Genomic DNA, 21,226 nt, shown 5'->3' on the forward strand with positions numbered 1-21,226 from the left:
CATTAACTAAACAATGTTTCTTTAATTACTTTCTGCATACATGTCTTATTCTGCCTTACCCTTAAACTAATTTTCCGCCTGGTATTTAAAAGTATGAAGGAATTATGGAGGCGTGAACAAGTTGTTTGATTTGTCAAGTTGCACTGCTAAGGTATTTGCAGCAGTTAACACTATGGTAAAATGATTTAATGAAAGGAAAGTAAACTATCAACAAGACCTGCCCTTGTAAAGTGACCCCTAATCTGAAATACTTGTAAGTTTGTATCAAAGTACTGGAATTGTCAACCCTTTTGTGGTTTAGATAATTCAGTCAAAGGCCCTACAGTAGCTATTGATCACGGATGAGCAGAAGCAAAAGTTAAATTGATGTGGAACATCAAGTGGGAGGGAGGTAGAGACTACACTTGTGGTCTTTATCTCCCACTTACCAGATTGTCTGACTCTGCTGACCAGGTAAGGAGAAAGCTGGAGAAACTCCACATGAACAAGGCTACAGGGCCAAAAACATGCCATCCAACTCTGTGCTTTTTTATTATTACTTGTGCCCCCATTATATAAGTTTGCAGAACATTCACCTCCTGGAAAAATTCTTGTTTGGTCATAGTGCTCAAGAAGGGGCACTCCAGCCCCTCCAGGAACTTTAGACCAGTTGCTCTTAATTCAGACATTATGAAGACCTTTGAGAGGCAAGTCCTGAAACAGCTCCAATCCCTGGTTACAGATCATCTTGATCCTCTACAGGCTCCTATAAGTATAGAGGATGGTGTGATTTACATGCTCCACAGACCCACCTAGACAAAGCTAGCACCACTGTCAGGATCATGTTGTTTGATTTCTCCAGTTCCTTTAACAACATCTCTGGGAACCATCCTGACTCCTTTCCTCTGTAGCTCTTTTAGGGCGGATGTCGACTTTTGTCGACAGGAGGGGTTGAAGGCGAATGTCGACAAAAGTCGACATCCAGGGATAAAGGGCGACAATCAGCTGTTAATGGCGACAAATCTCACTGTCACGTCACAGGCATTCCCTCTGTGCTTGGAGGAATGCTAGACTCGTTGACTCGGCAAATAAACATTGCGTGTGCGTGAGTTGCGAAATGTAAACAAAGGCAAGATGGCACCGACATGTGAAAAGGCAGCGAAGCAAGTGCAGAAAAGAAAACACTTGGCAGACGATGTTTTGCGCATTACCGCGGAGTCGGACTCTTGATTTTTCAGAATCGGACTTTATTGGCAGTGATCAGGAGATCGAGCAAGAGAGTTAGAAGCAGGCATCAGCTGATCAGACACCAGCCGATGCCGCGCGAGCGGATCTGCTGCCAGTTGAGTGCCTTCGCGCAGCCGATGCATGTACGGCAAGGTTCGCATGGGATAAATACACAGACATTGATCCGTTGAGAGCCGATGTGGCTACCGGAGTTTACAAGACGGCATGGCTTGTTTTTGGACACGACAGATCACCAGCTACTGTACTTCAGGCTGCTCTCTCCTGATGCTGCTTTTCAGCTACTGTCAGACGAGACAAACAGGTAGGCAGAGATTTTTTTTGAATCGCGGGCTGCCTTTGCATCGCATTCTCGTTATTCAAAGTGGAAACCCACAACGAAAGACGAGATGAAGCGCGCTGTGGCATTACAAATAGAGATGGGACAGAACTGGTGAGATAACTTCAGGGAGCATTGGTCCAAACGTGTTTTGTCCCCGGGTGGCTTAGGTACGTGCTGCTGCAAAGTTTTATTCACTTCTGTAATAAACAGAAGCAAATCCCATGGGGTGAGCCAGGCTATAATGCCATACATAAAGTTCATAAAGTTTCAGAAGATGAAAAGAGGTGACAATACGGTTTTCATGCAGGCAGAAAACTTGGTGGCAGTGGCATGGCACGATGGCAAATGGGTGACTTGTCTCTCTACAGTACACACTAACAATATATGTGAGAAAATGCAGCAACAGACAATTGAAAAATAGGCATCAAAACAACACATAGAGAATTCAGGCTCATACAACATGCAAGACAGTAACATTTGTCAAAAGTAAATATTGTTGATTTGATATGTTAAACAATTGCTTTGTGTTCTTTTTTAAAAAATGTTAGTTTTTGGAAAAATATTCAGCCCTGGGAGAAAAGAAACAAAAAAATTAGCCCTAAAAGAGTTAACTTATACACATCAGACTTTCAGTATAAAACCAGCTCTTGCTATCTACAGAAGTTCTCAGATCACTCTTCCATTAAAAGCTGTATTGATAATTGAGATGTGTCTGAGAGCGGGAGGCTGGTAAAGGACTTTGTCTTGTGGTGCATATTGAACCACCTGCAGATCAACCAAATGAAAAATTGGTGGCTGACTTTCAGTGTATTAAGGAGCCCCTATGACCAGTCACCATCCGCGAAGGGAAGCAGAAGTGGTGTAGAGCTACAAGTACCTGGAGATCTATATAAACATCAAACTGAATTTTTCTGACAAAGGTGCTGTATAGGAAAGGCTAGAGCAGTCTATACTTCCAGAGGGGTCTTCAGTCTTTTATTGTGTACAGCAAGCTAGTGGAAATGTTTTACCATTCCACTGTAGCAAGTGTTTTTTTCGTGTGTGATGGGGGAGGAGGGTCTGAAGGAAATTATCAGTAAAGTCAGCTCCATAATAGAACTGACTCTGGACACTCTGGAGGCTGTTATGGAAAAGATGATGGTGGCAAAATGCCACCATGAACAATTCTACCCATCCCCTCTAAGGGGCACTCTCTAGGAAAACTTTTAGACACAGCATCATACCACCTGTAATAAGATGTGCCTCTAGAGATCCTCTCTACTTGCTGCCATTAGGCACTTGCTAACATCCATTCCTTTACTCTAGCCAGAAGCCATGTGAAAATAGTACAAACTCTAATTTACTACAGTTATTTATTACCATAATATTTAATGGAGTATATTCTATTGTTGCATTTTGAATTGATATCTGTATTTTATGTTCATATACACACACACATATATTTATATTATATATATATATATATATATATATATATATATATATATATATATATATATATATATATATATATATATATACTAGCTGTGTAAGCCTGTGCTGTAAAAAGCCCTAGAAACCCTGGATTCTGGCACTTCAATCAATCAGTCCCATCAGTTGTGCTTTAGCGGCTAAGCGAGGTTCTCTTTCCTTGGTGGTTTTGTTTTGCCAACGTGCTCGCTTCTGTTGTCTATGAGCAGCTAAGTGAGTTTCTCTGTCCTTGGAGGATTTGTTTTGCCGATGTGCTCGCCTCGCTTGTGTATTAGTGGCTAAGCGAGTTTCTGTTTTCTCTGTGGTTTCACTTTGGCTTTCTTTGAGCTTCATGCTGTAGCCTCTCTGTGGTAGGCATTTGAGTTTCTCTTTGAGAATTAACAAAGTAAATCTAATCTAACATAATCTCAAACAATATTTTTGGAAATATTTCATGCTCAAGGGTTATTTGTTCTAAATATTAGGTGAAATAAAAACGAGTGACTAGTTTTAAATCATCTCATCCTCCGTTTATTGAATTTTTTGCCTTATGCAATGCCTAAGTGTTTTCAGTCCCTTCCAAATACTTATAAATATGTGCACCTGATGAATTTTACCTGCCATGAAGCTGATAATTTTAACAACAATGAAAAGAGTGCAGATACTTTTCCACCAGCTGAGGAAAGTGTAGGGTCTAAATTAACTAAAGTCTAAGACTATTTTACATTGTAAATCATTCTGTGCACTTGTTATTACTTTTGGTTTGCACTTCATTATTATTAGCATTTTTGATTGTCTTGTGAATTGGGATTTAAACAACTGCAGCTTAATTTTAGTGGTCTTTCCAACAGTAATTAGGATAAATTTATGTGATCGAAAATGCATCGCTGTTTTCAACAGAATACAGTTAGTTAATTGACAAGGGACTTATTTATTGAGTGCAAATTAATTGTTTTGTTAATTTTAGTTTCAGCACAATTTTAAAAAAATCAAGAACACTCAACTACATCTATTGTTACTGTATAGATAGGTATACCATACTGTGTCTGTACCTCAGTGTGTACTGTTGATTCAAGGACTGAGATGTATTCATATTAGTTACATTTTTGCTAAGGTTTCAAATGAAAGGATACCAAGATTTATTAATGCAACATGAAATTGGCATTGGGATAATTAGTGTATAATTCCAAAGATCTTACATTGTTAGCATTTTGATAAAATGTAGGACTTTGTGAATATTTGCCTGGACAGGCAAAGGAATGTCACGTGCCAACAAACCAACAAGAGTTGGATTCAGTTCAAGAAGAGATACTTCCCACTGACAGGCAGAACACACCACTGCACACCAACCTGAGCAGACAGGAGCCACTAGAGGGTGGTATGTGCCCTTCCACCGTTGAGCACAGGTGGTGTCCAATGCTAAAAGCATAACCACAGATTTGGCATGTAGTTGGTATTCTAAAGATGAGCGGTGTTTGCCTCAACTCTTATGCCTGTTTTTATGACTAAAACAATGTATTTCTTTCTCACTGAAACACACACAAAAGAACAGAAATGTGACCTGCACAGAGAACAAGTCCACTCCAAGATCAGGTGTCATACTTCAGATATTCATCAGTGAAATCACTTGGTTGAGAGATAACATTGATATAATGAATGGCATCCCCATAACAAACAAGAACACCATAATGCTTAAAGCAGAAGCAAATCTTCCCAGAAAAAAGGCACCCCAGGCTGATTTTCTTCATTGCTTTCCTGTTCTCTAAGACAATGTTACATGATAATAAAATTATTTTTTATTTGCACAGTCATTGCTATACTTGTGTAATTTGACATCACTATTTTAAATCATTATCAAATATGACTGCTGCTTGTGTTTAGTTTGTCTATTTTTAAAATATGTTCATTATTTCAGTTTTTAACATATATATTTTTACCACACTGCATAAAAAGGTATTGTTAAAAAAATCAGATTATTGTTACCGACTATACAATATACCACCACCAAGACTAAATGAAAATGGAAGTTTCCACATTTCAGAATTTTAATCCAGTGTGCTGGTGTTTCAGAGCCTATACACTAATCTGTGTAAAGCTCACGGTTGTGTTCAGTGGAGTGTGTTGAATGTACACACTCTTCTTTCTTTGTATTTCTCTTCACATTAGTCCACAAAAGACTTGCATCATTTTGGAACTGGTATTTCTAAATTGACCTGGTGTGTATGAATGTGCCTTTTAATGGAATTCCTTTGCTGTTTCCATCCATTGCTGATTTTAGTGTTGCTACATGGATGGGGTTGAATCCCTAGGACCCCTATTTGGGAGAAAACAAGAACAGGAAAACAGAGGGATGTGAATGATGACTCCATTTGATTGTTATACATATAAAAGTAATAATAATCTGCATACATAAAACTGAGCTGGCATCCATCATGTATATTTCACCATCTTACAAAAACTTCTACATGTATTTTCTTTAAAACTGGACATCAAATCACAGATAGTCCAATCTGGAATATAATTTACTTGACATCTCAATTCTGTCTGGGCATAGAATGAGTGCCATGAACCACTACATTGTGATCTATCATTTAATTATTCAGGTGACCCCAAATTGTAATAACCCTGGAGACAATATGGCCTCACACAGGGTGGCATGAACCCGTGGTAAAATTAGTGAGGGAAATATTTGATTAAAGAATAAATTAAGTGTGATGACCAGCAATCATAGCCAAATTAACAGCTTCATAGATGAGAAGTATGCTCAAGTATTACTTAGCCATCACAACCTGCCCAATGCTGTTTCTCTCTTGTATGTTTAGACCAATACTGGACAACAGCAAACAGTATCAAAAAGTCCATGAAAAATATCTCATGTTATTTATGTTGCACAATTCACATGTCAAGTATTCCAATTCTGTGCTCACAATGTCCCTATAATTTTACTAAAATATTGTTAAATAAATTACTTCTGGAAAATGAAACACAATCAGATGTGCTTGAGCATTTGAACTGAAGAACTGGAGTCCTACCCAATAACAGCTTAATCACTGGCTAACATTACACTTTACAGTGCATCCGGAAAGAATTCACAGCGCATCACTTTTTCCACATTTTGTTATGTTACAGCCTTATTCCAAAATGGATTAAATTCATTTTTTTCCTCAGAATTCTACACACAACACCCCATAATGACAATGTGAAAAACGTTTACTTGAGGTTTTTGCAAATTTATTAAAAATAAAAAAATTGAGAAAGCACATCTACATAAGTATTCACAGCCTTTGCCGTGAAGCTTGAAATTGAGCTCAGATGCATCCTGTTTCCCCTGATCATCCTTGAGATGTTTCTGCAGCTTAATTGGAGTCCACCTGTGGTAAATTCAGTTGATTGGACGTGATTTGGAAAGGCACACACCTGTCTATATAAGGTCCCACAGTTGACAGTTCATGTCAGAGCACAAACCAAGCATTAAGTCAAAGGAATTGTCTGTAGACCTCTGAATCAGGATTGTCTCGAGGCACATATCTGGGGAAGGTTACAGAAAAATTTCTGCTGCTTTGAAGGTCCCAATGAGCACAGTGGCCTCCATCATCCGAAAATGGAAGAAGTTTGAAACCACCAGGACTCTTCTTAGAGCTGGCCGGCCATCTAAACTGAGCGATTGGGGGAGAAGGGCCTTAGTCAGGGAGGTGACCAAGAACCCTATGGTCACTCTGTCAGAGCTCCAGAGGTCCTCTGTGGAGAGAGGAGAACCTTCCAGAAGAACAACCATCTCTGCAGCAATCCACCAATCAGGCCTGTATGGTAGAGTGGCCAGACGGAAGCCACTCCTTAGTAAAAGGCACATGGCAGCCCGGCTGGAGTTTGCCAAAAGGCACCTGAAGGACTCTCAGACCATGAGAAAGAAAATTCTCTGGTCTGATGAGACAAAGATTGAACTCTTTGGTGTGAATGCCAGGCATCACGTTTGGAGGAAACCTGGCACCATCCCAACAGTGAAGCATGGTGGTGGCAGCATCATGCTGTGGGGATGTTTTTCAGCGGCAGGAACTGGGAGACTAGTCAGGATAAAGGGAAAGATGACTGCAGCAATGGACAGAGACATCCTGGATGAAAACCTGCTCCAGAGCACTCTTGACCTCAGACTGGGGCGACGGTTCATCTTTCAGCAGGACAACAACCCTAAGCACACAGCCAAGATATCAAAGGAGTGGCTTCAGGACAACTCTGTGAATGTCCTTGAGTGACCCAGCCAGAGCCCAGACTTGAATCCGATTGAACATCTCTGGAGAGATCTTAAAATGGCTGTGCACCGACACTTCCCATCCAACCTGATGGGGCTTGAGAGGTGCTGCAAAGAGGAATGGGCGAAACTGGCCAAGGATAGGTGTGCCAAGATTGTGGCATCATATTCAAAAAGACTTGAGGCTGTAATTGCTGCCAAAGGTGCATCAACAAAGTATTGAGCAAAGGCTGTGAATACTTATGTACATGTGATTTCTCAGTTTTTTTATTTTTAATAAATTTGCAAAAACCTCAAGTAAACTTTTTTCGCGTTGTCATTGTGGGGTGTTGTGTGTAGAATTCTGAGGAAAAAAATTAATTTAGTCCATTTTGGAATAAGGCTGTAACATAACAAAATGTGGAAAAAGTGATGCGCAGTGAATATTTTCTGGATGCACTGTATGTGAAGGGAACACAAAAAACCTTACACTGAGACAAACTACAGAGTAAACATTAAACAAAATTTAGGAAAAACATTACCAGGAATATTCCTTATACTTGTGCATATCCAAGCAGGTATACAACTCAAATTCTCATTCCATTTTCGTTCATAAGAGCATTTTCCAGAAGTGGTTTAAATAATAATATTTTAGTAAAAAGACAAATGTTTGGGACATTGTAAGCATGTGGATCATGCCACACAAGTAACCTGACTTTTTTTTCATGGGCTTTTTAATAATGTTTACTGTTGTCCAGTGCTGGTCACGATAGACCCCTGTTATATCAGAAACTTTGTTATCTCTCCTCTACATGAAAACATTTTTCTCTGCCATCACCACAGACTAAATGGGGCCAGCAAAATATTTAAAAAAATAAAACATTTGCTTTGAGTATTCCTTTAGCGGTTCTGCAAAAAACTGCATATATACAGTAAAAGGAATTGTATTCTGATATTGTAAGCTGCCTTTGGAAAAAAAATGACTGCTAAGTAAATATCAATTATAATTATAATAAGACCATGCACTATTATGGAATAGAAGTGTCTAATTTTACATAGAATCTATGAATGTTTAGGTGGTTTCAAGTTAAGAAGAGTTATCAGGCAGTACAGAGTAGATAACTGTTGAATTTATTTGAATTTAATAAAAAAAAATATCCAGAGCAAGTTGAATGAGATCTACAAACTGTAGTGTATGTTCTATCAGTTATTGATTGCAGTTGTGCTGTTTTACACATTTTGGTTGGAGAAGGACCATGAGAACAGTAGGTGACCTAACTCAGTCAGGAAGGCTAAATCCCTGCTGGACACTAGACTGGGCTCTCTGGAAGAAGTGGCACAGAGAAGAATGTTAAAGTTATTGGCTATCAAGTGTGCCTCAGAAACTCTTCATTACACACGGGAAAACCAGTGGAACATCTTCAGAAGAAGGCCAGTTATACCATGGTTATCCAGGGGCATTGGATGTAACTTGTATCAACAGTTATCTGATTTTTACATATCTATCTATCTATCTATCTATCTATCTATCTATCTATCTATCTATCTATCTATCTATCTATCTATCTATCTATCTATCTATCTATCTCAGTCTGTCTGTCTTCAGTTCTGCCTATTTTTTCCCTTTCTGACACTGATTCCAGTCCAACTATAGTATGCTCTCTATGACCTGCTTGCAGTAGGTGATAAAATCGACAGTCGACTTCAGTATTTACATCACCGAAAGATAAGAATAGATCACATTTTCCATGGCAAAATGCAAATTGCTAGTCTGACAAACTTGTCTGCATTGGGTTCAACATGGTAGGTGCATCACTTTGTATGCTTTACAGTTATACTGATAATGAAAGCCTGTGGAAGAAGCCATTTGCAGCATATAATTAAGTGAAGCCTAGAAGACTGAGGATATTCTGTAATGCTGCAATTGTGACAGCTCCAGCCAAAGTCACAAGTGTGCTGTGGTCAGTCTGGATGTGTAAATGGAATCAACACTGGTGTGATAAAATCCTGCTTCAGTGACTTCTACTGCTGCCCTGTCTCTGTATGTGTCGCCTCACATTTTTCAATAAATGTAAAAGATTGCAGCCTTTCAGGCTGCTGAGAAGAAAAGACATGTGATTTCAAAAATAGATACCCGTCAAAGAGCATGTCGCAGCCAGTGTCATGGTATTTCATCACTGATAATGACTGCAAGGCCTTATCCAGTTTTTTTGGAATAAATATACTAGCAGTGAGCCAGTGCATTTGGAAAGAATGTTATGTTCTCCGATCAGATCTGTAGGAGACGTACATCAGGCTCCCACAAGGAAAACAACTTAGTGTGGTGGTGCAATCAATGGCTTGTGTATCCCAAAAAATAATTTGGCTTGACTTATTACAACCAAAAGGAATGCCACTTAATCTGACTACAGTCTATAACTGACTTTTTTTGTACAGGTGTGCCATTTTGGAGAAGATGTAGGCTAACATATATGGTTTTACTAGAAAAATGCTTTAAAATGACATGATGGGGAGAATGTATAAAGGGAACACAATTTCTTCACATAAATATTGTGAAACAGCTGTGGTAGCAATGTGCCTATCTTGAACTGCCCAGCTTATATTTTGAGCATTCTGAATTCAGAAGCACCAATAATTAACTGCTGAGAATAACCTTTAGTGCTTGTGATAGCTGCATTGGCTAAACATGTGTATTTCTCTGGATGATGTGCTTGCAAATGTCATTTGTGACTCTTTCACAACAACAACCTTCCTGCTTTGTCAGCAGATAGCTTTGGTTAAATCGTTTGGCTCACCATGATTATTTGTTGTGAAGCCAATATTATATCAAATAGGAGAGGCTGCTTTCTTTTTAGCCACTCTTTCGCTAATCTACTTTTTTCAATGTTAAATGCATATTTTTCTTCTTTGTTACAGTGCATAACTATTATTAACAAGGCCAGCCTGTATCCAAATTAAAAATTACAGGAACTATAGAAAAGCAGTGTTGGCTTACTCAGGTGATGCTCCCTCCCCTATAATAACATCATCAGTGTTAATGAGGAAAATTGATCAACTTTAGCATTTTACACAGCATTCAGCCCTATTATGCAGCATTCTTAAATGACTTCAGAGCTGCACCAGGAGAGATGCTTGTGCCATGTCTTGTACACAAGAACAGAGACATTGGTCAGCCATTTCTATTTGAATGCAAATCTGATGAGATCTTAGGCATTCAGTCTTATTTTTATTTATAAGCCTTACATTAAAAAATGCCATTGTTAATTTATGAGGCTTAATAATCAGTGCTGGCAATTTATTATGTTATTGGACATTTAGCTTTAACTTTAGAAAGCTTGTTGATATATTCATTATTACTCTTGGTCTAGTATGGGTGTGTGAGTGAGTGTTGTTCTCACACTGCATCCAGTACTGCTGACCCAATGCAAGCCTCAGCTACACTAGTGCATTAGGAGACGGATAGATGAATTATTATTACTAATATAGATATGTACATGCAGTACTTGCATAATTCTGTTTACATACCAAATGGCATTTTTTGTTTGTTTTTTGTGCTTGCTTTCATTTTGTTTTAGTTTTATTGTACAACATTTGTAAATGTATGCAGCACTCTGGGCTTCTTCATTGAAGTCTTCTGTATAAAAACTTAAATTAATATTTTTGTCATTCATCAATCCCACCAGTTTAACAATTAACTCTGTTAATGGGCGTCAAGACCAATTTAATAAAATAATTAATTAGTCTCTATTTTGGCTGATTTTTATTTTTCAGGTTTACATTTTATAATTTTTTTTTTTTTATCTGATTGGGATTGTATTACTGAGTAGTGGAAATGTAACTTTTATATCAGCTGCCTTTCACAGTTCTGAACTGCTGAGTTTTAAGTAAATATACAGTAAATCCATCCATTGAATATAAAACCAGTTTAGTCTAACTCAGCCTCATGCACTGTGAAGCATATTCTGGTGGCTTTGTGCACATGCAGCAACAAATCCCAGATGAGATGTCAAGAATTTTCATTTTTATTTTACAGTTTTTTAAATGAACATCATTATTAAAATTAAAGGCTGACATAGATTTTGTGATTTTCTATGACTGGTGGTGATGTGAGTTACAGTCTGTTCTCTTCCTCCCACATTCCAAAGACATGCAGGTTAAATTAATTGACAACTCAGAATTGGATGTGTTTGAGTGTATGAGTGTGTGTGTGTGCGCCAGTGTGTGTTTATGTCTGTGTGTGTGAATGTTCTCTATTACTTTAATTTGGGTTTGTTCCTGCCTTACACCTGATGTTTCTGGGATATGATTTGATCCCATAATTGCTCTGATCTGTTGCACTCCAGAAAACCCATTATCTATTTTCCCCAGTTTCCGCTGTGACTGATGACATTACCTTATCTTTTCATTTCATTTCATTATCTTTTCTTTATGCTGTTCTGCTTCCACCTCTAATACTGTTCACAAATCAGCAGTGTGCTCTCATAAAATGTGATTTTCCTCATTCTAATTACTAGGAAAGGTGACTGTTTCTATGAATGGCTTTGGGTGGTACAACATGCATCAAGGTTAAGTCACAGACTGTTTGAAATGACAAAACAGACATCCTTCTAGGAAAAGCTGCTTGAACGCTACGTGTGCTTTAACCTTAGAAATTGTTATGCCATATGCACTAGTACAGATCCTGCGGAGGTAGCTTTTGCAGTTGTTTTGTTTTTCCTGTCATAGAAAAAGCCCAGCCCTTGAGTACAGTTCTGGATTTCTCCAATCAGTGAGCTTTCTTGCTGACATATTTCTTGACCCCAGCACTGTGTGAAATGCCTCTTCTGGTAACACGAGCAGGATACCTCATCAGAAGAGGATGTGTCAGACAGGATCTTCCTCAATGCTACACCTAAATTAAAGGAAGCTGATAACGTAATAGCTAAGGAAATCAGCACCATCTGGACATCTGTGACAATAAATCACAAGGTAGCTGAAAAGGAGGTAGATCTTGATATATTTTACTTTGCTGGAGGTAATCACATAACAACAAGTAATACCTTTCTGATTATGGAATTGTGGATAAATTACAAATAAAATTGTTTGAACTGCTTCCTTTTCAGATGGGATTCTTAAAATTATATAGAAAAACAGACAAAGTGACAATGTTAAAAGGTGTTTATGATATTTGTATTCTATTATAACATTGTCAAACCCAAATAATCAAATTTTCCATTATGTTGGGCCAAGGACTGTGCTGGCAGCATCAGGTGCAGGATGGTAACCAACACTGGGTGGGGCACCAGTTCATCAAAGGGTCCAGTTATACACATACAAATGCTTCCACTCACACAGGGTCAATTATGAATCATTAATTACTGAACATTAACATGCTTGTCTTTCGTCATATGAAAGGACAACCAGAATGCCAGGACACAATCCTACACAGACATGAGGAACATCCAGAATCCCACACCTCAAACCCAGAACACCTGAGGAAGTATTGCTAAACACACCACTGTGCTATTGTGCAAAGCAAAACATCATCATCATTTTCTCTCACTTTTCCTAATGAGTATATCAGTAGTAGTACACTAAGTTGAGCTGACCATGCCTCCCTATTACCTCTAACTTCCTTCACACCTTCCTGGGTCTGCTCCTTTGGTCCTTGCCTTGAAACGTTCAATGAGAGACACCCAGGCAGCATCCCAGCTTAAGCACTTTAACTGGTTTCTCTTGATCCCAAAAAGCAGCACTAGCACTCTAATCTCACTCTCACTCTCACCCTCACCTCAATCCAACTCTCATGTGCAAGACCCCAAGGTACTTGAATTCTCCATTTGTAACAGCTGCTCATTGTCCAGAAGACTACCATTCCCTCTTGTGGAGGTGATAATTCTCATCCCAAATGCATCATATCCAGCTATGCAACATTTTAATGCCCACTGGACATCATAGTCTGATGAGGCCAAGAAGACAAATTATCTGTAAACAGCACAGATGTAACCATTAGGTTCTGAAATTGATACCCTTTAAATCCTGGCTATGTGTTGAAGTCCTGCCTGTGAAAATCATGAACAGGAAATTAGACAAGATGCAAACTTGGTAGGGTCAAATGCCAACATTGAACTGTCTTGATTCAATGCCATATATGTGAACACAGCTCTCACACTGCAAAAAAGGGGCCTCATGGCACAAAGCAAAAGCACCAGATATCGTATTCCTAAAGCACTTTCCACAAGATACTAAAGTATGCATAGTCATAAGCTTTTTCCTAGTCCACAAAGCAAATGTAGTCAGGATTGTCAATCTCTTATGACCTCCCTAAGTGTCTGTTCAAGGACAAATAATTGATCTATCCTTCCTGCCAAGAACAGAATTCACTTTATTCCTCCAGAATCTGAGATTCAACAATGGGATGGCATTTCCATTCTAGTACCCATTCTGACCACAAGGGGGTGACACTAATCTCCAATTTTTTGTATTTCACCTTTTTGCTGAGACTGGCCCTGCTTACATATCATTTTTATCCTAAAATCTGGTGATGTGTGCAAGATTGCTAACGTAAACTGCAGAATTATAGTGACTCTGTCAACATTGAAAATATGGTTGTATGTAATTGTATATCAAAATGTACCCCATTATTGTAACATTGATTTTAGATGTCAATACTGCAAACAAAAGAGCTGCTTCAAATTCTAAAGATATTTCTTCAACATTTTCCTTTGAAACTTACAACATTGTTCAAAAGCTATGCCTTTATAATGCAGGTGTCTTGGCATTGTGCTTTATTCTCCACTGGAAATTGCTGTGGGGAAATGTGAATTACATGATTATTAATATGCTCTTGGAAAAAAAAACCCACTGTACTAGCTTCACTAGTAAATTTGTTTGCAACCTGAAATGACTAAACATTGTTACTGTATATATCATTTTTTTATACATCAAGTACAATTTTATTGTTGAAAAGAAAATTCAACTATAGTTATCTATAAATTTACTGTATATTGTGCGATCAATCATCAAATTACTAAATGCGCTGCCCTGAATGGAACCTGTCAAGCCATTATACATTTACATGGCATGCTGTTTTAAAGTGGTTAAAACCAGAAGAGCATCACCAAAACCTATGCCACTACGTGTGACAAAGAGAAATCAATTGATAATAGAACTGTACAAAACATTTTCTAAAGTATAATTTTACCCACACTGATTTGATTTTTGGACACTTACTGTACTTTGTTTTCTTAATTTGCACATCTTCCCACCATCCAAGCAAGGCACTTCAGTTTGCTCTCGCAATCAATGACATGGCTTTGTGGTTATTCAACAACTCCCTCACAGTAAATGTATGTCTTTGGGTCTGCCGTGTAATGAAGTGGTATTCACCTTTTGGTGGAATCCTGTCCATCTCAAAATGCTCCTTTTCCTTGCAACCTGGAGTTAAAAATGACACATGTCAAAGTGGACAGATGAACACTTTTATAAAGATCCCAAAATAAGAGTTCTTAATTGAGCCTTTTTAATCAGAACAGTTATCTAACATGATTTAGTCTATATATCATGGAAAATATGCTTGTAGGCTTTTTTTCTTAAAATTGTTTATTTTTTTTGTGTGTCTCTTTCCCTTTAATAGTAAGCTCATACTATACACAGATCTAAGCACCTACTGCTTCAAATGTGTACTTTATATTTCCAAACCTATTTTCTCTTTTGTTACTTTCTGAGTTTTAGTAAGCTAAAAGATCAAATCACAAGACCAAAAAGCAGCTCTTCGAAAAGGAACAATGCAATACACAAACATTCTTTAATATTGATATTAGGGATAATAAAAAATATATCAACACATCATTCCTACATTAAGTACTTTAATTTTAATATTGTAAGCCAAGAAAATTGCAAAATTGTCTTTAGTTGCTGGAAATGACAAAAATAGCAGTTATTTTTCTTTTAGGTAATGATAGTTTCCTGGTTTACATAGTGGATCCCAAATAAATGGAAAATAAAATTGCAGGGAAATAAAAACAGGAAGATAGAGAGAAACAAAACACTTTCATCTTTTTCAAAAATAGCAGCACTGACCATTTTAATCAAAACATTTGATCAAACCGTGGAAAAACTGATAATCTTTGCATGCAAAATTAGTTTACCATTAGGTTCTGTCTGTTTAACATTATTATGAACTACTGACATACAATATATTACAGCTGTTAAAATGTCTGCAGGAAAATTTTGCCCAGTATATAAATATACAGATTTTTCTGACATAATAAGAAACTTTATATGATCATGTTCATATGCCATGTCTTGTTTTTATAGATAAAATATTACATACTTATTTTGATAAATTACAAAGACAATCCTGGAAATTGTTAGATTGTAAAGAAACGCTTAACAAATATAATGTAAACTCATTTAAAATTGATCACGAGAAAAATCCTACAATGTTGCTATGTTTGCCATCGGCTCTCAGCACAAGGTGGCTAGAGTAAAGGCGAGATAATTGACAGGAAGAAAATTTGTGTTCCTTTATTCCTTTAAGGAAACGCTTTAATGGACTTTTTCATCTGGAAATAGGTGGAGACAACTAAACACATATCTCTGATAAAAAAGACCAGTCTTCCACACGCTATCACTAAAAGGAAGGTAAAAGCTTTACAACAATAAAAAAGAATCTTTGCCTTCAGTCTCTTAAGACTATGTTGGAGCAAAAAATAAATTTGCATGAGCTTTTTCAATGTGCAGGATGAACACATCTTATTCTAATTAAAGTTAAAACAATGTGACTATGCATCTTTAAAAAATCCATATCTTAGTTTAAACAAAGCAAGTGTGTGTGGAGAACAATGATGGTTATACTGTACATACATACTGTGGTCACTGTTTACCTGCAACAGTCTAGCTGCAAATAACAAGCAGACAGCTCTATTTTGAGGTAGAGTTAGAAGTTAACATCGACCCATGCCACTTAATCTAAATTCAGTTATTCAGAATGAGGGAACCCATTCGATATATTCATCCATCTATTTTCAAAATCACCTCTGGTAAAAAGTGAGAGAAATTATCAATCAACCCAACATGATGATCAGTTCAGATACAGGAACACTGGGAGAAAATTAAAACTGGGTGTTCACCCCTGATACTGAAAGCTATAAGACAGCAGTACTACTCAATGCACCATCATAGAAGAATATTTAAATATTTTTAAATCTTTTATGTATGACCTTTAAATATATTTGCTGTTAATGTATCAAAATGATTAGAACAATCCAGACCAGAACAGTCAATTCAACGCAACAAAGCTTGCAAGTTCTATCCATTTAACTCTTCTAAAAAACATCAAGTCGAGTTTTGAAAGTCCCTAAAGTCCTGCTGTCTACAACACTACTTGGCAACTGCTTCCATGTGTCCATGGTTCTCTGTTTAAAGAAAAGCCTCCTAATGTTTGTGTGAAATTTACCCTAACAAGTTTAAAACTCTGTTGTTGTGTTTTTGATTAACTCATTTTAAAATAACAGTCTCAATGCACTGTACTAATTCCCTTCATAATTTTAAATACTTCAATCATGTCATTTCTTAATCTTCTTTTGCTTAAATTGAAAAGGCTTAGCTCTTTTAATCTTTCTTCTTAATTCATCCCCTGTAGCCCTGGAATCAACCTAGTCACTCTTCTCTGGACTTTTTCTAGCACTGCTATGTCCTTTTTGAAGCCAGGAGACCAAGGCTGCACACAGTATTATGTGAAAAATGATAAATAATAGGTTCATAGGTTTAATAATAACAATGGTATAAACATTATTAACAACATAAATCACAAAATTATAATAAATCATTAGGAACAATTCTCAGATCTTAACAGCACAGTCCTTGAAGTCCAAGCTTCTGGATAATTCTTGTGGGTTCATTAAGCTCTTCAAAATCAAGCCACTAGGCTAGGATTTTATGGGGTTTCTTTAACTTTGATTCTTTATTTATGTATTGAGTTTAGATATTTTGATTCCTGTCCTTTTTGGAATCTGACCTTTGCTTGTTATTGATTATATTTTGCTCTTATCTACTGGCCGTTCCTTTTTTCAATCATGGCTGTTATGAATGTTCCATATTATACATTATTTTTGCAGTTTTTTGAGACATTTTCTGATGCTTATATCTTACGAGAATTATTTGGGTTGCTGAATTTATTTTTAATATGTTTTTTGCATTTCTTATTGGCAAAAATATTTTGTGCCTTTTCTAACAACCTCTTTATTTTTTAAAGAGTGCCTCTATTTTGTGTTGCAGCTGCCAAAACATTGCCAAGAAATTTAACCAGCAATTTACTTCAAGTGACGTAATCATCGTGATGTTTTAGAGGTTGATGCCCCTCCTGGTCATCCAAAATTGTGGAGATCCTAAACAGATTGCACATGCTTTTCTTTGTAAACATTTCTTCTTTGTTCTTCAACTATGATTTTGGTTAGCATTTGGTTAGTTGACTTTCTGTATGGGAATTTTGGCTTGTTATTTAGAAAATCTGTTTCATCTTCTGGTCCTCATTACAAACTGTGCCTGTCTCAATGCATCTGGCAGAACAGAACCTACGCTTCTGAATCTATGAAGGAGCAGGGCTAGTTGCTGTGCTACTGAGGTAGCACAAAAGTGTAAGTTTTATGATATTGCTAGCTTTTGAATTGAAGATCCACCTCTTCCTCCTCAATAATTGGTCAAATGTCCTGTCTTCAATTCAAAAGCTCATTTCCATGTTAACACATTTCCTCTTGGTGCCCTGCTCTTATTTTCTAGAAGTGTTTACTTAACAATATTCTGCGCCTTTTGGCTGTTGTGAGCATATGACTAGATGACTTGGCGTATGCATGTATTTAAGGGGAAAGAAACAAGTGATGAAGCCATGAAGAAGCCGTAACATATGGTGAACACCTAAGAAATAAAACTGAACCTCACATAAAAAGATTACAAGCTCTTATTTTCTAGAAGTGTTTACTTAACAATATTCTGTGCCTTTTGCCTGTTGTGAGCATATGACTAGATGACTTGGCGTATGGATTATGAGATTTTTTTCATTGGCAGTTTTCTATTGTTGGTTGTGGCCCAGCATTGTTCACCATAGATGCCTATTCTACCAAACAGTTATCCTCATTCTCCATGAAAATATGAGATAAAAGTTCTTTTCTTGGCCATCAGTACAAACCTCATGGGGTGGATAACATATAAAACAATATCCTTTGTAGGTGGAGTAGTTCTTCAGAATTAGAACTTGAAATAAGTATATAATACAGGCATATAAGTGTTGGTGTTTACAGAATATTTAGTTTTACTCAGAAAATGAGACTGACTTGGCAGGCAAACTCCATCCACTTTAAAAGCAAGTTACATAATATGTATGATTAATTAAACATTGCACTTTGAGTTATTACTGATGCTTCATTCAAACAGCATCTGAAGAAAATAATATTTGTGGATCCTATTCGCCTACACTCAACACTATCTCTGTTCATTTTTTTTCTGGCTAGAGAAAAGAACAAACTTTTCTTGGAGCACACTTTTAAAAACATAATGCATGACCTTAAGATATTTGCTTTGCAAATAATTAAGATGGCATTTAAGCAAGACAATCTGAAGAACAGAGCTAGTAATGATGATATTAAGCATCTGTAACACTCCCATCTAAATGTTGTGCTATGTAATAGGAGGACATTAGTGATGAAAAAACATTTTGCAAATGTCTCCCATGAGAACTGTGGTTTGAATGTGTTCGACAAACAGTTCTTTTTGTACCACATGGTTATTCTAAAGGTCAATATTTTAAAGCATGGAGCAAAACAAGAAATCTGACATCTGTGGCAGAATGCCAGAAGACATTAAGGTGGTGCTACATATTTTTCTGTAAATGCTCTAGTAATGTCTTTTGCTTCTGTTGTACATTTTGATCTCTCTTGCTAGGGAACCAAAAAGGAGAAATATTCGAACTGGGGACACAAAAAATGGAATAGACAGAGTATTTAAAGATTTGGATTGCAAACCTTGTCCATTTGAATGTAACCTTCTATGCTGCCCAGAATTTAATAAGGCTGAGGTAAATTAGCTCACTTATCATTAGTTACCTCTTATGAACAAATCAAAAGTAATGAGCTATTTGGTTGTTGCTGTAGTAGCACTAGTCGTATTATCATGTGTACCCATTAGAGTGAAGTTTTTAACCCGCATGTCCAAATAATGTTCAATACTGTGGTATGTTTCCAAAACTTGAAAACTATTAAATACAGATTTTCTTTGTTTTAAGATAGTTGCAGTCATATATTTAACCAAGAAAGAACAACAGATAAATAAAACATGTATCCCATGGGGTTAAATTGCTCTATCAAGCTCAGATAATAAGAACAGCCAACATTCTGTTTACATGATGGCAGTGAACAGGAAAGTGATAATGAAATGTTCTGTTTGGAATGCAGTATAAGGAAGTGTGTCTTTGGCAAAGAACTGTTTTCTTTTTGTCTTACTTTTTGAAACTGAGTTTACTCAGAAGCATAAACAAATGCCAATTTATCTGTCATCTTATCCAATTCCTGTATATCGCTTTGTTCTGATGAGGGCGGTATCAATACCAATAAATATCCATTTAGTGTACATAGTATATAGAGGCAGTTAGATGTGTAGGATTTTATTATATGCTCTACGGACTTGAGTTTGATTCCTCACCTGATCTGTGTAGTTCTTATGTTTTAGTTCTTAGTTGTTTATGTTTACATGTATTTTCACTAAGTGTTTTGGTTTAAATCCACATGACAGGTTAACTGGAAATTCTAAATTGGTCCTCGGAATCAAAATCGTTTTGTACCATTCTGCCTCAGAACTCTATTATCCTTTGATCAAATCTGAGCACTGCCTGTGTGGGGCTTTCAGGTTATTCCAGTTTCTATAAGGATCTTTTCTTGGCAATTTCAATTTCCTTCCCACATCTCAAGCATGTGTGTTAAATCATTTGGCAACTCTAAAGTAGCCCCATAACAGTGAGTGCAAATGTGTAAGTTTGTACTGCTTTATTGTATTTCTGAGGTGGCAATGATAGAAGCTCTGTGAAGGGGATTACTTGTGTTCTGTTTTGTGTATTGTATTTACTCCAATTTTTTGCACACCCAACCTACTTGGAAGGGTGCCTCTCTCTGAATTACCATTCCCAAGATTCCTTCCATTTTTTTCCTTCAATGTTTTTCTGGGGATTTTTGTCTTGTCTTCTTTGGGAGTCAAGGCTGGGGACTATCAAATAACCAGGCCTGTCAAAGCCCACTGAAGCATTCCTTGTGTGATTTTAGGGCTATATCTATAATAATAAAAGGCAAAGCCCTCACTGACTGACTCACTCACTGACTGACTGACTGACTGACTCATCACTAATTCTCCAACTTCCCGTGTAGGTGGAAGGCTGAAATTTGGCAGGCTCATTCCTTACAGCTTACTTACAAAAGTTAGGCAGGTTTCATTTTGAAATTCAAAGCGTAATGGTCATAACTGGAACATATTTTTTGTCCATACACTGTAATGGAGGAGGCGGAGTCACGTATCGCGTCATCACGCCTCCTACGTAATCACGTGAACTAAAAACAAGGAAGACATTTACAGCACGAGTCACACGCGGGAACGAAGGTAAATGACGTTAATTTTTGACTGTCTTTTAATACTGTGTAAGCATACATATTAACACATGTGCAATTAAATGTGTGCATTTACGGGGTGATTTCTCAGGCTTAAAAGCTCACCTTTTATCAAACGCGGGAAGAAAGGTAACTGACGTTGTTCACTGTCTTTTAATACTGTGTAACCATACATATTAACACATGTCCAATTAAACGTGTGCATTTACGGGGTGATTTCTCAGGCTTAAAAGCTCGCCTTTTACTAAAAAGGTAAATGCAAAACTATTTTCAATCAGTTTATTGAAACGCTCCCGTTAAGGATTGCAATAACATATTCGCGAGATAAAAGAACGAAGTAGGGGGAAATGGAGGAACAGCCGCAAACAGCGAAGAGCA

This window comes from Erpetoichthys calabaricus, chromosome 7 (genome assembly GCF_900747795.2).
Source record: "Erpetoichthys calabaricus chromosome 7, fErpCal1.3, whole genome shotgun sequence".
Lineage (NCBI taxonomy): Eukaryota > Metazoa > Chordata > Cladistia > Polypteriformes > Polypteridae > Erpetoichthys > Erpetoichthys calabaricus.